This window comes from Falco biarmicus, chromosome 9, assembly GCF_023638135.1.
Source record: "Falco biarmicus isolate bFalBia1 chromosome 9, bFalBia1.pri, whole genome shotgun sequence".
NCBI lineage: Eukaryota > Metazoa > Chordata > Aves > Falconiformes > Falconidae > Falco > Falco biarmicus.
The window spans coordinates 39,448,269-39,466,918 of NC_079296.1; the positions used below are offsets into that span (position 1 = coordinate 39,448,269).

At 39.8% G+C, this 18,650-nt stretch overlaps 1 protein-coding gene across 1 annotated transcript in view; it reads right to left on the minus strand.

Moving 5' to 3' along the window:
* Positions 1-18,650, minus strand: part of REEP3 (receptor accessory protein 3) — a 62,020-nt gene that overhangs the window by 22,130 nt on the left and 21,240 nt on the right. The window lies entirely within an intron of this gene.

Below are 18,650 nucleotides of genomic sequence, written 5' to 3' on the forward strand. Positions count from 1 at the left end.
CCTCGAAACAAATACAAGCAGGTAATCAGAATCATCTACTTTTATCAGATTACCAGAAGATTCTTCAAAAGCAATTTTAAGACAAGACAAGTTACGTAATTTCATCTCTTTTTGCTAGGAACTCTGCAACAGCAACACATGGAAATAGAGGCAAGTGGGATTAAGCTAGTTTTGCTCAGCCTATTTCTACTAAAATTAATCAAAAGTAAGGTGCAGAGCAGTGTGAGAAGATGCCAAGCAATCCATGCTGATAGCAAGATCAGAACAAAGACCTGCTCTAACACAACTCGGTTACAACACAGTATTTTCTAGTAAAAGTCTTGGCCACAGACTAGTGGAACAGTTCTTTTATGAGATATTGAACAGCAGTAGTTGCCATCTCCTTGACAAAGGCAAGAGCTCCATACTTTTATTTCACCAGCTTGTTACACTTTGCCAAGTCAAGCAATTGCCTGTCCCTAGTTCAAGCTGGCCTAAAGCAGCAATTACAGAAAGTCTGGCTACATCTCTGCAGCATCACTTACAACTTGCTCAGGATGGTTATGTGGGGGAAATTTACACTTGCAGAGTCCCCTTTTCTGCATATACTCAAAACGTGCCTGGATGTGACTCTGTCCAACCTGCTGTAAGTGAACCTGCCTTAGCAGGAGGTTGGACTAGATCTTCAGAGTTCTTCCTTCCAACCCTGACCATTATGCGATTCTGTATGGCTATCCAGAGATCTTCTAAGAACATTCAGAACTCAATTTAACTTCTTACAGTTAGGGAAGATGCATCACATAGGGTTTTTTTTAATAAGAGTCTGCCTGGGACAGATCGGGCATGTAAGATTTCAACCCACATGGTTCAAGTTCACCAAAGTAAATAATCAACTAAAATTTAAGGCTTTATAGTCGTGTCAGGTAGCTCTAAATAAGTGCTTCTCCAACAGAGCCACTGCAGAAGACTGCATGAGACTACCAAGCTTTACTGTACTGTTAGACCCAGGAAAGAATTCTAAGAACTTGTAGCCAAATGTACTTTTTTTTCTTTTTCCCTCTCTTAAGCAACTACTCCAAGAGCCTTTGTCTTCTACAAGATGTTATTTGCAAATACTACCACAGAACTTTCCTAGTGTCCAGGACATCAATGTAAGTTTGAATTCAATCTGTTTGATACCCACTATCTTCCAAGCACCACTCCGATACACAGGCAGAAAGTCTTCTGCTTGGTAAGAAGAAAAATTTAGAGTACTAAAGTTATCTGCAACAGTTATCATATAGTACATAAATCGGGAAGAAAAAAAAGCAAGAATTGTTAACAGCAAAGGTGAGATACTTTCTTCAACATCACAGAACCACAAGACACCATGGAGAGAGGGTTTCTCCATCTTTAGTGCAAGACGTGGTTACCTGTGGAAGGAAGCCTGTTGCAGGGGCAAGGGGATACTGGTAGAGGTACTAACACTAAGTGGTAAATGGCACAAGTAAAGGGCGAGGATAAAATTATGGAAGTGTAGTTGCAGAATCCATGTCTGAAAGGGCCTTTGGAAGTCATGTAATCTAATCCCCTGCTCAAGCAAAGGTTTACATCAGACTTGGACCAGGCTACTTAAGGCTTCAGCCAGTCAGGTCTTGGAGATTTCCAAAGACAGACTTCACATTATCTCTGGGTAACCTGTTCCAATGCTCAATGAGCCTCCTGGTGCAAAGTTTTCGTGATACCCGGTCAGAACCAGAAGTTTATGCCCATCATCTCTCTTAACAGATTAGCAAAGCAAGAGAATGGGCCTGGCTCTCATAACCTCCAAAAAGTTAGGTACTAAGTCCCCCCCCTCAAGGCTTTCTCTTTTCTGGCTGAACAAGCCCAGTTTGTGACCACTTTTGTGGCCTCCACTGAACTTTCTCAAGCAAATCAACATCTTCCTTGCACTAAGATGCCCAAAGCCAGATGCAATCAAATGTACAAATCTCACATCTACATCCCCATCCCCTCCTGAATGGGTCCTATGTATGTATTTTCCTCATCACGTAATTTAAAAATTTTAAAACTCAATTAAAAAAAAAAAAACCTCAAACACTGAGCCATATATTTTTTTGCCTTTAAAGAACAAAGGTGGCTCTAAGAAAAAGTAAGACAGTAATAATAATTACTACCTGATTATAAGTAAAGGTCATAACTAGTTAATCATGTATAGCTCTTTTCTAAGATGCAGTCACTACCCACAACACAAGACTAGATGTGAACAAATATTCCAGGGCATGTTTGCAGTCTTCACACACCTGAGGCCTTTGCTCATACAACAGAGCTGCTAATGGCCCACAGCAGCAGAGGAGCTAAAGGGCACTTCAGGCAGGTCTCCAGGAGGTCAGCTTCCTCTGTAGTGGGACGGGAAGGGGCACTGCAGATGACTTAATATTGATGTGAAAAAGCATAACTGGTGTACCATAGCACTAGCTTAAAACCTGGATCTAGATGCTCAGAATTTCACAATGCATGCTAAACTGGAGTTAACAGAAGATGGATTCTGAAGCTCTTTTATATGTATAGGCAAGCTGCTGCTCCACTGCAGCAGGGCTTACCTACATGTTTCACATGTTGAAATGCCTTTTGAAAGAGTCCAGACCACTCGAATTCCAGTAGAGCATACTAATCTGTAGAAGCCTCTCCAAATACAGCTCTACTACAATCCAAAACCCTTTCATCCTAAGGCTAAGAAAAGCAACAGTCAAAAACCCCTGAATGGTTTTCTTGCCCAACTAGGAGAAAAGTCTGCCAACACAAGTTAAAAAGCTCACTTTGCCCAAATAACAGATCTGGAAACAGAAGGAATACCAGACCAAACACCCTTTATTTTGATGAAATTCTGTAGACAAGAGCTCTTCCTCTCATTTTTGTCCCTGTGGAATACCCTGTTCAGTAACCCATCAGCTCTAATGGTTCTCAACTCTACTTGTTCTTCTGGCTGACATTACAGCCATTAAGTACCAGAGATAACAAAAGCTTTGTTAATCCTAAAAAGTAATACAGACTTTATAAGGGCAGAGATTTACTTGTTCAAATAAAAGATACAAAAGAGGTTCTCGAATATTATAACCACTGCTGTCAGACAGCTCCATAATTATATGCCAGCAGTTACTGGTTGTCATGCACCTCTCCCAAATTCTCAAAAAATATTCCAAAGTTATTTAAATAGACTGCATATGTAAGTTTCTTGCTATGAAGCACAGGAGAAACAGTTTGAATCACTCAGTCCACAATTTTTGGTCTATACTTTTCCACTCATTTTACTGTCAAGTAGCACCACTTCTATTAAAAAAATAATCCTATTTTTAAATTTAACAGCAATTTATCTTGTGAATCTGTCATCCTCTAAAATCTGGTAGAAACAACAACAGGGACAGAAAGGAATTTTGGAAGCACTGGTTCAGAAACAATTGATCTTCAAGCAGAAAGCTTATTACAGTAACAGTAAGAAGATCATAAAGCTAAGCTAAAGACAACCTTAAGTTAAAGGAGAACACTCGCATGAGACAAACACAATAAAAATAACTAATTTTTCCCAACTAGCAAATCTTTATGTTACTCAATACTGGCCAAATCAGGAGCTAAAAGAATCCCTATTTCAGTACTCTTTTCTTTTATATAATTCTTCTAGAAATCACTTTTAAAATCACAGAAGAAACTTAACACCCCAATATATCATTACTTATTACTGTTCAATACTGCTGTAACATGGTAGTGTTCACAAAACTGCCACTTGTTCACTGGAAGTGAGTAGACAGAACCAAAATAAAAAATTTAGTCAGTAATAATAGGAACCAGTACTGTTAAGGTTTTATCTCCTTACAGCCAAAGTTGACATTTTAAGTGTGGCATGATGCTGCTGCCAGCTCTTGGCATCACTACCTCCTTCACACAGGCAAAGTCATCTAATCTTAGCTAAAGCTACCAGGCAATGTGACAGTAGAAAAGCCAACTCGTCACCAGTGCGTGTAGCTGAAGGTCAGCAAATTCACTTTACCCTCAATCTATACACGATAGATTAGCATACAGGCAAAAGGGAAATCACTGCAGCTGACTGAAGCAGAAACACACAGGACGAGCAGCAGGGAGCCTGGGCACAATCGTTAACACAGCTACAACAGCCGAGCATTTTCTAGTAGTTTTTGTTTGCACTGACACCCCCAAAAATCCCAAAGCTGTTAGCAACACCTGCTGCTACACATTATAAGCACACCCCTCCTCTGGTATGTCTACAATAACCATACTATGTACTTCATGGATGTGCCCAATTATTCCAAGGCTTTTCAAATTTAAAAGCTTGTTATTTTTAAAAGTGCAGTTTTTCACCCTGGGTGTCGGCACACTCCACTAATATAGCAGTCAAAACCAAAGCCTGTTTCCACAGCTGGGAACTGATTTCAGCTGTGATGTCATTTACTTTATTTTACTAGTAGATAAGGATAATCCTGCTTACCAATGTAATTTTACCTCCAGTTGTATGCTTAGGTATTTCACTTTCTCAGCTGTACTCAGCAACTGATGTAGTGGTACAGCTACTTCCTCTACAAACATTTTGGTCATTTAAAGACAAATGTTCCTCACTAGTAGATTAAAATCAAAAGACAAAGCAAACCAAAAAGTATCAAAAAAGCCTTGAAATCTGAATTAAAAAATGTCTTTGTGTACCCATATACCAGTATTAAAAGAAACATAACCTACTGCCTGTATTATCATATAATCTACAGTCTTACAGTTTAAATAGCCATAAAGCGCACAACTATTTGAAAAGCTCATTTCTGAAGCAAAGCAACTGGATTTGCATTTGACTGATAACTCAAACATCAGTCACCTGTACACACATTGCTCTGGCACTGAGCATATTTAGCCTGGATAGTAAACAACTCGAAAGGTTATGTTTAAAAAAATAAAAAATAAAAAAATACAACTAAGACACAAATGAAAGCCATCAAGTCGCTCAAAACGACTACTTGCATCGTGACTCCCAAAACATTAAGCCGTCAAACCAACACTGCATTTAAGACTTCAGTCTGTTCCCATCTCCAAAGAATTGCCTGAAGCAAGGAGTAGCGTTTGGCACGTCATTCTTTTGTTCCTCTGAAATGCAGAAAGACAAGAGCCACAAGTGTTCCCTAATAGTAAAAGCCATTCAGGAAATTCGTTCAGCAGCAGATACTTTGAAGACAATGCCATTTGCTAAGTTCCCTTTCCTTAACAAGTTTGATAACAGAGATGACACCCATTTGTCCACCCACTGACAGACTGATGATCTTGGCACAGACTGATACAGAGCCAGACATTTGCTAATGTGCCTCTACAGTGGAAATATACACCTACATCCTGAAGGATCACTTGACAGCATTTGGTAGGTTGGAGAAAAAAAGAATCCTCCCCATCTCCACAAAACCATGGAAGCAAATATAAGTAAATGCTATACTTCCTTACTTTGCAGGTAAAGACTAGTATTGGGAAGGGGAACTGGGCATAGGCAGCAAATTATATGACAGGAATGGAAGATGCCCTATCGTACACACACAAGCTTTTCTAAGAGCTGGTCAGGCACCACCGAAATACTGGAAGTAACACAGATGGCTCCCAGCTCTGTGTGTGGTATGAAAGCCTTAACTGTACTGCAGTATCTATGCAGAAACTAGGTCTGATGTTCTTAGCGTTACTTTGCTTCTACATGAAATATAATTAACATTCCATGTTATGGTTAGCAAGTTCAGTTTAAACAGTATTTCTTTTGAAGGGAAATTCGCTAATGGAAACTAAATAATGGAATGAAATCTAGTTTGAATAACAATGCTCAAGTCTTTGGCTGGCTGTTCTTGGCTTTAAAAAGGCAGATAGCACCACACTATTTAACAACACGTCCACTGAGGTTTCAATGAGCACACACTGGAAAAGCATACATTTTTTTGCTTAGATTGTATGCTATTCATATACTTGTAAGCCACTCCCATAAAAATTAAGCAGTTTGGATTTTCTCGGGGGTTTTTTTGGCTATAAAAGCAGTAAGGTTAATCAGTTATGCACTAGGTTAAAAACGCTATGCTCCTCTGTGTGGTACCCTCATACTCAAAATAAAGCAATAGGAGTATCTGTAAGTACCCTATTCAGTGCAGCGGGGAACCTGCATGTGGTGGCTTGACACAGGCCAGACCCCAAGTGCCCACCAAAGCTGCTCTATCACTCCCCTCCTCAGCTGGACAGAGGACAGAAAATATAAGAAAAGGCTCATAGGTCAAGGACAGGAAGATCACTCAGCAATTACTACCGTGGGCAAAACAGACTCAGCTTGAAGAAATTAATTTATTACCAATCAAATCAGAGTAGGGTAATGAGAAATAAAACCAAATCTTAAAACACCTTCCCCTGACCTCTCCCTTCTTCCCAGGCTTACCTTCACTCCCAAGTTCTCTACCTCCTCCCCACCAGCGGTGCAGGGGTATGGGGAATGGGGTTTCAGTCAGTTCATCACATGCTATCTCTGCCGCTCCTTCCTCCTCGGGGGGGGGTAGGGCTCCTCATACTCTTCCCCTGCTCCTCTGTGGGGTCCCTCCCACAGGAGATATTTCCCCATGGATTTCTCCGATACGGGTCCCACAGGCTGCAGTTCTTCATTAACTGCTCCAGCGTGGGTCCCTTTCACAGAGTACAGTCCTTCAGGAACAGCCTGTTCCAGCATGGTCCCCCACGGGGTCACAAGCCCGGCCAGCAACCCTCTCCAGCCTGGGCTCCTCTCTCCACAGGACCACAAGTCCTGCCAGGAGCTGCTCCAGCGCGGGCTGCCCACGGGGTCACAGCCTCCTTCGGACACCCACCTGCTCTGGTGTGGGGGTCCTCCACGGGTTGCAGGTGGAGATGTGCTCCACCACCAACCCCCACAGGCTCAGGAGCACAGCCTGCCTTACTGTGGGCTTCTCCACGAGCTGCAGAAGAATCTCTGGCACCTGGAGCACCTCCTCCCCTCCTTCCTCACTGACCTTGGTATCTGCAAGGGTCGTTGCTCTCACATATTCTCAGTCCTCCCTCCAGCTGCAATTGCACAGTCATCATCCCCTTGTTAAACACATTATCCCAGAGGCACTGCCACCGTTGCAGATTAGCTCAGCCTTGGTCAATGGCAGGTCTGTCTTGGAGCTGGCTGACATTGGCTCCATTGGACATGGAGGATCCTTCTGGCATCTTCTCACGGAAGCCATCCCTGTAGCCCCCCCACTATCAAAACCTTGCCACACAAACCAAATACACTGCAATTAAATGGAAAAACCATGACACTCGGTCATGCCCACCAAAACCCCCTGAGAGTTACAACTGGGTAGTAAGTTCTAAACTAAGCCAGCTATCTTCCTAGGTTTTTACACATCTAGACAAATGAAAGCTCACCCTGGCATTTTTGTCCTGAATGTTTTTGAAAGGCACTACACTAAATAGAGTCTTGCACTCCAGCACCTGACAGGATTTAGTTCCGTTTTGCCACCAGACACCATTCAGAGATACAACGCTAACCATAATCTACACTGAAAGGCTACATATTTGAGTAACTACAAAGAATACATTTGGACTAAAAAGCTAGTCTGTTACAAGGACAGGGGAACATGAGGATAAGCTCCTGAACCTCACACCAAATTACATTCTGCTTTTTCTTCCACCCCCCAGCCTTGGGCAAGGAGCAGGGGAAATCACATAAATCCTATTAAGAAAACATGTCTGCTAACAGTAGCAAACCTTAAACTCTGCAACTTCTTTAGCAGATTAGTTACCAAAAGGCAAGAATGCGACCAGAAACAGGTCTGTTAAAATCTTCACAGCATTCATATATATAGAATATACCCAAAAGCCATAGAAAAAAAGTCTTAACAGTTAAAGGATATATCCAGAAGCACTAACAGATCTGAATAAAGCACATTCTTGAGCCAAGCAAGAAGGCTGTTAACTTTCCAACCTAGATAGATGGAATTCTCCAGAGCACCTGCCAGATTCTTCCAAAGCACAACATAACCAAAAGTAATGCAATTACTCAAGCAGTCAAAAATCACCTTAAAGTTTTAAGAGGAAAGGTGACCTCCCTACCAATCCCACTATAAAGTGGGACTTTGATGTGTCAGGCACATTTATTAAATAAGTCCTAAGTATAATAATTGCAACAGTCTGATAGGAGACAATTAAGCCTTTCTTCCAATGCAGAGCTGCAGGCTCCAATCCATATATCCTATCTACTCATGTCCATGGGGTACACTCTGTTGACTTACCCCAAAATAGGGAACCTTTTGCCAGATATTCTTCCAGTTCTCAACATGGAAGCAGCATTGCCTGAAGCTTAAAAGAAGTCTAAAAAGAGCACACCAAATAATGAGAAAAAACTATCTTCTGTAAGGCATGCTCTGTATTGAAATCCATGCAGAAGTACTGAAGACGTTATGGGCAAGATATATCAGTAAGATTAACTGCTTATTCACATAGGCTTACCAGGTTTCTCTCAGAGAAAACAAGATTTAGATGCCAAGAAAACAGTCAGGCCTTTAACCCATTTTTTTTTTCTGAAGAGCAATTTCTTTGAGTACAAAACAAGGATTTTCCTTTCCTGCCATTACCCTAACTAAAATTCACCTACAAATGCACCCTCCTAAGAATTCCCATTTGTTTTCCACATATGCTCAAAAAGAGTTGAAAGCACTGGAAACTTTCATACCATTTTCTACATTGCCTGTTACTCATTCTACTTGCTACTACAAAACCCTATATAACACAATAAAGATCAGAGAGGAGTCTTAATTAACAATTTACTTGATACCTGAATACACATTAGATGTGCTACCTCCTTCAGCAAGAATTAACCTTGAATTTCCAACTCACAGCCTACACACAGCTTGCAGCCTGTTAGGCCAGATCCATCAGCTGGCAATACACCCCAAAAACAAGCCCCGTGGAGTCCCACTTTCCCAGCAACGAACCTATTGCATGTGTGTCCTAACAGCCCTCTCTCAGGGGCCTGCAGCATCTGGAACAAGGTACTGCTAAAAAACAACCCCCAAGCAAAATCCAGGCTACCCTCTCTAACAAGTCAGCCTGAGGCAGTCTTTCACATGGGCAAGCTACTTCAGTGCTCTAACAGCACAGCTCTCCCTGTCACTCCTTGGAGTTGACAGGGCATTACTGGCACACAAACCCTGTGAAACAACTTGCCTCTTGTTCACATGTAGATCACACACAGTACAGAAGTACTTGTGGAGAAGCTATTGCATATCAATTTCGCTGGAAGAATCTATGCCAGTGTCTGGATATGGTGTCCAAAACTTGTGTCCAGGACTGAACAACTTTTCTTGTGCTGCTGGATAGCCTAAGCATATTTTAATAGAAAGGCAGAAGCCTGGAAAGACCATCACCAGGTCATAAGAAAAAAACAAAAGTCAAACACCAGCTCTCAAAGCCTGTTCAAAACATACAGTCAAAATACTACTGTGTAGTACAGAAAATTCCAAAAAGCTAGTACTAGAAAGCAAAGTGAAAAAGATAGTAGGAATAGAAATGGTTATAAAATTCTTAGTGACTTCTCTGCATGCCTACCTATTCACTGCTTTATTTTAACACACGTGTTTGATCACTAATGTAATAACACCCTGACTATCCCACACTATTTCCTGTTTACAGGCTTACTAAGCTCAACCACGTGTGCAGAGCAGTCAGCAGGTGAGCTCATAACTTCCAAGCACCCACACTGAAGAACTGAAACAAGATGCATCTGTAATACTTACACGTGATAAAAACCAAACACAGACGGCCTTCCATAAAGAGTAACCCTTATTAGAGAACTTGATCTTTCACCTAGCTCTTACCTCAAGCTCAATAGCAACATGTCATCCCTGCTAGAGATGTATTAATTTCCAAAGCTGCTCACACTCAACTTAAACCTCAAATAAGTTATCTTCCTTCAACTCTAACTTAAATAGTCCCTAATTTCACCTGTTGCTAGGACTGTTCACCAGTTTGGAAGCAAAGTATTTGCGGCCTCACACCAGCCAACTGCAGCATCAGACAAGAAGCACAACTGACCACTGAGACCTAGCCAACAACTAGGAATGACTGTGTCTACTTCTCACACAGCTCTTAAAAGAGCCTGGCATGACTTTGAACAAAGAAAAAGTGTCCTCGTACTAAATCATGCTTGTCTTTTAATGATCAGCAACAATCAACAGCTGGATTAAAGATGTCAGAAGAGACCAACTGACTGATTTGTTATTTTCCTTTTTTTAAAAAAAAAGGTCAAACCAACTCTAGTTTTCAGCAGGTATTTTCTATTTTTATCTAGTACATACATGAATAAGCTTACTCCACGGAATGGGTAAGCAAGAACACAAAACCACAATTATTTTTGAAGTTTAAAGATGAAAGTTGATACCTACATAGATGTTGAAAGAAACTGTTGCATAAACTCTAACAGGATAAACTCTGTTTAGGTAATTATGCTTTAAAAGAGTTCACATTATAAAGGTGACTGACAGAGAAACACATTCATGAGCTTCCTTGTTTTTGAAAAAGTTCTTTATACCTACTGCTCTCGGAGGTACTACAGCCTACACAGTTTTCATGAGCAATAGGGTCCTCTCAATTTAGGATATTTCTGATCATCTGCATTGTTAGTGATGTCTTTTAGGAGCTCAAGTGCTGAACAAGATTAACATGAACATTACAAATTCAAGAATGAGGTGTTTAAAGCTCATGACAAAGTTAAAGATAAATATGCATGATACTTAGTTTTTAGCTTTGATAAACTGAAGTAAAAAATTACCACCTCTCTTACCTACTTAGTACTCTTGGCCTTGTGTCTGGTGTCTTCAAAATAATTTTGGAAGCTCCTACAATTTTTCAATTAGGTCTTAATTTCTGTATAAGAACATGAAGTCCTTCATATCAAGGATATTCCAGAAGAGACCTTGCAAACACCTTCCATTTTAATCTATCTGGTACAATAAAAAATTGTTCATTACAATAACTCATGTTAACTCATGTAAAGCCAGCAGTCACCTCTTTTCAAATGTTTCTCTGCTCTGTGCTACAGTAAATTTTGAAACAAGCAAAAATAGATGGGTTCAAGGAGCTAAAGCTAGAGTAAAAGACTAAAGCAGATAGTATTCTCTCAGTACTGCCAACTCCTGAATGTTTTAAAACATGTTTAACAAAGATCCCAACCCTGGAAGAAATGTTGTCAAAAACATGAACATTATCTCCAGAATAAAACCCACCCACCCCCAAACAAAATACATTCTCATTACAGCAACAGTACTTAATGTTTAAAGTAGCCTCACTCATTAATGTATCTAAGTCCCAAAGCAAGATAACTCAGTATTTTAAGTGGCAGTGATCTCTTCCACTGACAGGAAAAAAATTTTTGGTTGTCTGAAAGGATCCAAGGCCAGCTTTTTCTCTGTTAGTGCTGACTTGTGCATATTTACCCTAAGTTATATCATCTTCAATCAGGCTATGGAGGCCATGATGATAAGCCCATGCATAATTGCACACTATATACATCCAAGCCTCAACTGCATGTGATGGGGAGAAATTCTCTGTATTAAAGTGTTCAAGCATATTTTCTCTATGAAAGTTCAGTAATCTAATATTTCTAACACAATTCTCAATATTAGAGGAAAACCAGTTTATATTCTCTCAAGTTAAGACTATAAAGCTGTGCTCATTCTCAACCATTTTTAGAATCTAAAGCTTTCTTCAGCTTTGGAAAGTGGCTTTAAAGTTTCCCCATCCTGGCCTCTACCATCATGTAATAGTCTAGACACATCCCCTCTACTACCTCAGAGTACCATATAGTTAACCAAAAATGGATTTCCACTGGGATTCTGACCTTGTCACCTTTGCTTTTTCACCCTACATTGGTCTGCTAGAAACTCCGGAGAATCTCACAATTTAAAATCCACACTCATGCCACTGCTTGCTGCTCTAAGACAGCATCCTCTCCGAACATTTTTGGAGCACCATCAACATTAAAATAACTGGCTATAGGAAACTATCATTTAAAATAGGAGTGGCCTCAACTAAGAATTACTTCTGCTTGTTCCAAGGAAAGCCACATTTTATTTTTGAGCCATTTGCAAGTGAAAGACACCACACTGCATGTAACTATACATTCATCATACGGGTTGCATTTTTTTAAGTGGAAAAAAAGGTGTCCAATACTGCTACAGGCCACACTATGTGGAATATTAATCTGGCTGGCTGATTCTAGAAAGAAAAGTGAAGTTCATAACCCAGAAAGCTCCTACTTATTCGTTACACATCCTAGAACCTAAGGGTGTTGTCGCAGATCAGCCTCAAGGGTCCTGCCTCTCCCAAGAAAATGCTACAAAAAGACAAGAATCAGAACAAAGAAAAAATGCAACCAAATACCACCATCTCTTGAAGTAAAAAATTAGGTTTTATTACCTCTTCCCCAGCCAGCTGGGGTTTTTTTGCTTTTGGCCATCAGAAGTTATTTACATCTCAATTTTTGCCTTAAGGTCCCTGATTTCCAAACAATTCTGTTAATCTTATGACACAGAAAAATATTCCTGAAGCCTCTTAGAGCATTCAAAAAGCAAACTTCCCCATTGTACACAGAAAAAGGCTTCTTTATGAAATTTGTATTTGGCAAATACTGTTATGATAACATCTGGACTTGCCATTCCAAAGTATACGTGTTCCCTCAATTATAACCAGTGCTTAGAGAACTCTGAATATGCTAATAAGACACCAAGAACTGACAACATGCAGAACCTCTACTACACTTATTCATGTAGTTGTATTAGTAACTTCACCTTCATGTTCAAAAGTACCATGCTAAAAGACACCTTCATTTTCTCCTTTCTGAACCCAAATCATTTATTGCTTTTTCTTGAGAGACTTGTGCATTAATAAAGCAGTTTGAGGGATAGGTTTTGTTCTTAAAAGCAGATAATTCACACTATGCTAATTAACCAAAGGTTCACTTTTGAGAGAAGAATTCTGTTAACACAAATGTGCTTGATTGGTAATAGGTAAACAGGCTAAAAACCCAGAAGATACAGAGGGTATATGTGTGCCACTTCAGAAAGGTCATTTGCCAAATGCAAATGAAAAGGTCATTTGCCTAATTCACATCATCCTCTTTACACAAATGTAAAATCCATTTTGTCTCACACATACAGTTAACTTTTATTCAAGAAAAACTACCACTTAAAGTTCTATATGTAGAATAGTAGAACCAACACCGCTTATATTGCATATATGGCAAACTAACAACTGCCAAAGCAGTCATTTAAAACATGTATTTTATGTTTCTGTGGATATGTCGTCTTCCAAGTAAACTTTAAGCTGTTCACTGCTGAAAAATGTGAATAGGTCAGCTTCTTCTCTGGCTTCTAAAATGGTCTAATAGTAAATACACCTCAACTGAGTAACACTAGACATGCTTTTAGACATAAGGGAAACCATGTGTTCTAGAACAGAGTCCGAGTCTGGAAAAAAAGATTAGCAGAAAAGAGTGAATAATAAAAGCACAAAGCCAAAGAATTTTATTGTTTTTTTTAACATTATGGTTTAAGTTAATGTTACTATACTATCAAAACTATCGAGATACCTCTAAGCTAGTGACCATTCCCCTCACTTTCCATGTAACATCAGTGAGTTACAAAACGAGGTGTGGGGAGGAAATAACAAAACCAGACAGGGATAGGAAGGCACAAGCACAAACTGTTTTCTGATTTTCCCCTTCAAGCACTACAAGTTCCAACAGCTTTATTAGCAGAAGAAAGTAAAGCATTATGTCAGACATCTCACTTCAGGAAAAATTCTGCTTTATGAATCCTTGCATTTAAATTCTGGGTTACAGGCTGTTGAAAGAAACTGCACTTAGTTTTCAACATCAAATGCAAGTTCCAACCATCTCCAGGATACGTAAGCAATATTTCAGAGATGACAAACACAGGGAAAACATTCATCTAGTTAAACTCACTTCCACGTCAATGCTTGCAGACTAGCTATAAAACAGCAGAAACAGAAGTAACACCCTATTATTTTGTCAGTGATAAACTGAACTGGAAAGTAACAGTGATGGCTGACAAAAGGCTCCATGCAGAGTCAGCCACTACGGGGTGGTTTATTTCCCCCTATGTCCGAAAGCATCTCATCAGATTGGTTATTCAGTGCCACCAAAGCCAGTCATGTTTAAAGTCAGACTGGTAAGCAAAAAACCTGCAATAATCTTTCCTACCTAGACTCTATATACCTCATCTCATTTGTCCAGTAGTAAATTGCTGCAATCTAGTTTGGCAGGTCTTTAAAATTGAAAAGATTCACAACAGAGAGATCATAATGTTTTCAGCTGTAAAACTGTAATATTTTCTTCTCTAAATACGTAATAGTTTCACATAATAATACAGGTTTTGACATTCCAAAATTTTAAAAGCAGAATAAAAAGGATCAGCAAGCTTAGAGAAAGTTTCTTCACACATGAAGCACCAGTACAGGGCTTTTTGCCAGACATGTTTTTACATACATCTTTTAATACTTTCTCATCAAGGATTAAAAGTATTGAGCCAAAGCTACACTAAAAAAAAAAAAAAATAATCAGAATTTGGCTTGGGATCCTCCTCAGCATTATATGAGCTTACATAGAAAATAACCAGGAAAGACAAGCTGTTCCATCTAGGTTGCAGAGATGCTCAAGAGCCTTAAATATGCTCGGTCGAAGCAGGCATTGGTTTGTGGAACATGCAAGAGTAGACATTGTTTGTTTTAATTAGAAACATCCTTTTGTGCCAGACCATGCAGTTCTTGGTATTTCTTTATCTACATTGCACAGGACACAGATGTGGATTTCAGCACGTTTTGTAACAGAGTACATGCCAAGATCATTAAGTAAGAACATCAGACTCCACAGTATGCCTCTAGTTCAACTCCATCTGCTTTGAGCACGCATTAGTCCACTTCCCTGCCACAGGCCATGACCACCGACCACACATGCTCTGCATCTACACAATCCCACAAACACAGGAGAGAAAAAAGCAGCTAGACTGCATAGCAAACACTGATTTAAGGCAGTGGAGACACTTCAACAAATTGTCAGAGCTAGTCATTTTGCATTGCACTAACTTAAAGAATAGGTATTACAAGTAAAGTTTAGTGAGCAGACACTTTATGCTGTACATATTAGGATTGCCTAACTGAGAAGCTGAACTATCAGAAGTGCTCTGATGGTTTCATTGCTCAATTATGTAAATGACTTTAAACTTTCGCACAGACAATACACTTAATCCCTAGACTTACATATGCTTACACATTTCAACCTATAAAATTTAAGACCCTTTAAAAAAATCTGACACCTTGTTTGATTAGAACAGCTGCACTGTTATTACTGGAAGTAGTTTCAGCACAGGAAAGAGTAAGCAGCAATGTGCAAGTGAAGAACTTCGTCTGAGAGTATGCTTTAACTAGCCTGTTACTATGCTGATACAAAAACAACACTAGTTTTGTCCTGCAACTTTTCAGTCTCAGCGTAGCGCTTACCTAGCAACTACAGGACAGCAGCACGAGCTAGCACAGTTCAATGCAACTAATAAAAGATTAACCTCTTTCAAGCATGCTAATTTTAATTTGGGTTGACAGAACAACTAGACTTGCCCTGTGGCCACACAACTTTTGGCCCCTGTGGAAAGTGGAGAATGAGGAGAAGATGAAGGGCAGGATGGCCCCTGCCAACATCAGGCCAGTGAGATCTGTTTAAGCATAGCATGAAGTGCTAAGGATAACTGATATGTGGTGACTGAATCTTTGCAGTTCTGTGGCGAGACAGCACATCTCTCCATCTCAATCACTCACACTATGACAGCAACTCCTTTTTCCCCACAGGTGCAGCAACAATTTATAGGCCTTTAAACTGGGAGGATACCGGAAGGTATTCAGCATCCAGCAGCACTCAACATCCTTCTTCATACTTCAGCTGGAACCATCCTGCCAGAAGAGCAGGCTACAAACAGTCAAAGAACCTCTCCCACAAATGGCCCTTCTGACTTGAAGGTTAGGCTGTATATAGCTATTCCTTCCTCACAGCATGTGGTGGTATCATTACTTAATTCCATCTGATGAATTATGGTTGTTTCAAGACAACACTTTTGACAGCTTGTTGATGAGCAAACAAGAGGGTAAATATTTTTTTACTTATTGCTTTTCATTAAAAAATTTGTATTCCAGGAGCAAGACACAATCCAGGTTTACGGTCAAAGCATACACAGTTACATAAAACAACACCACCACACTAAGCCAGGTATTTCTGATGACAATCCAAATACAGAAGCTATGGGTTCAGCCACCCATCCTCAGATGCCTAGTAATTCTCGAGCCAGCTGGATATCTGAAACGCCAAACAACAACAATAGTATAAAAAAATAGAGTAAGAGAATGCCTTGGAAACTACCGTGAAAGAAACAGCTCCAATCTGTAAGGTAGCAACAGCTGAAATATTACTACCTACCTTCAGGTCACCTCCTGCATGCCCCAACAGTCTTTGTCCCGCTTAATATAGTTACATTTATAATCTAACATCAGAATGCTTTTACTTGCATCTTTTACTAGTACATCTTTTGCTCCTTGCAAGGCTCCAAAATGGAAGTGGGGAAGACACAAGTTACAAGTACAAGCAGGCATTCTAAGTACAAGCAGACAGAAAAGTAACCACTAGTACCCAAGACAACTACATCCTCCTGTGGACCACACCAACTCTTCCTTCCAACAGTCATGACTGCTGACCAACTGTACTGGAAACAAAACACGTACTTAAACATGAGGGTACAGAGAGCGTTGCAAAGCAACACAGATGGGGGAACTTCCATTTTAAGTGAGGAGGGGAAAAAAGTTAACAGATTACAGCAGACAGTCTGCTTTAACAGATTGCAAGAACAAAATGGCCATCTACTTTGTATTTAGGATGCTTCACATCTTTGCTTGGCACAAGAGCACAGTCTGATCTCATCCATACCAGGCTGTGACTGACAAGTACTCAGCATGTTTACTATTAAATACTGTCTCAGCAACTGATGTGTATACAATTGCTCAGACCTTACAAATGAGAAGAATGAGCAATCAAAACAGACTAAAAGTCAGGCACGAGCTCTATTAGAAGTTAACAAGACAGGCAGCCACAAATTTAAAAAGCTGTTCCCACCATTAAAGACCAAGAACTTGACAAGGCATACAACTTCTTGAAGTTTTCTGAGACTCTGAAATAAATTACTATCTTGTTGGTTTTGGAAATGAAAAAAGGAAAAAATCTGCAGTAATCATTCTGAAAACTGTTGCAATAGCTAGTGTGTTTTAGAATTAATAACAACCTATACTTACTACAGCAGTACCCCATAGACACAAATTAAAAGACGTCTTAATTATGTGTTTCAAGTCTTCTGCTTCTTCACAGCAAGGAGAGGACATGCAATTAAAACAAGGTATTTCACATGTTTAGATGCCTAAGTATAACAGCATTTATAGAGCAAAGAGAAAAGATTTCATTAAAATTAAGTTTTGCCAAAGATGATTACGTGGAGCAAAGAATTTGAACCACTCCCTCTTTCCTGTGCATGACTCTTCGAGACAATTCACATGCAATTAAGAATTCTAATTCTCTACTAGCTCAATTCTCTAGTTCCTTAAAGCTTTGACCAACCTATTCTAGTGGAGCTGATTAACCCCAAATTGCCAGTTCTCAAACTGAATCAGAAGTCAGTTTCCTTGGGACACGCGTGTCAGAACAAGCCCTCCATGTCAAAAGTCAGCAGAGGGCACTGCGACACACCTGCAAATTAATACATTGCTGGTCTTTTGGCCCTGAAAAATATAGGTCAGTCAGGAGAAAATTCTGCTGCACCCAAAACAACGGCTGCTCCTTCCAATCACTAGTCAAGACAACAGGGTTTCTTGCACTTGCTACAGGCATCCGTAACTCTCATATACAACAGAAAGTCACCACACCAAAATTAAAACACTACATGAATAAGAGAACCTCAGGCCTCAGCAGCTACATAGCAGGTAAAAATATTTCCATCCTTCTTATAGCATTTAAGGAAAAGGTAGTCCACACCTCCCGACACACACACACCTCATGACACGCAAGTCAGAAAAACAAAGCCACTGGAACAGGTATGTCTGGAAAGCAACCAGGAAGGAAAGCAGATCAAATAAATAGAGGAAGATAGCATAATGAACACAGAGGGAAGGAAAAAAAAAAAAAAAAAAAAAAAAAAAAAGAGTACAAGGAGGACAGCCTCAAGACCACTGAAATAAAGACTTCATGTCACACCACATGTACTTCTGTGCTACTTCCCACCTTCCTCTTCCACGTGAATTTTGCTCTATTAATCAAAATTAAACAATAGTCTCAAAGCTGTCCAAGTTCTCATTGAACACTTCCCCCTTCCTGGGAAGCTGAACACTGGCAAGCTAGTTAAGTCCCACAGCTAGGAAACAAGGACACAAGAAGGTGGAAAGGATTTATAAATAATATTAAGGACTCCCTTTTTAGCAAAAATAATTAGGGCACACAAATTAGTGACCAATGGCAACCAGAAAACCAAACCACACAGAACTGCACAACACATTGTCCTTTATTGCTTCTTGCAATAAAA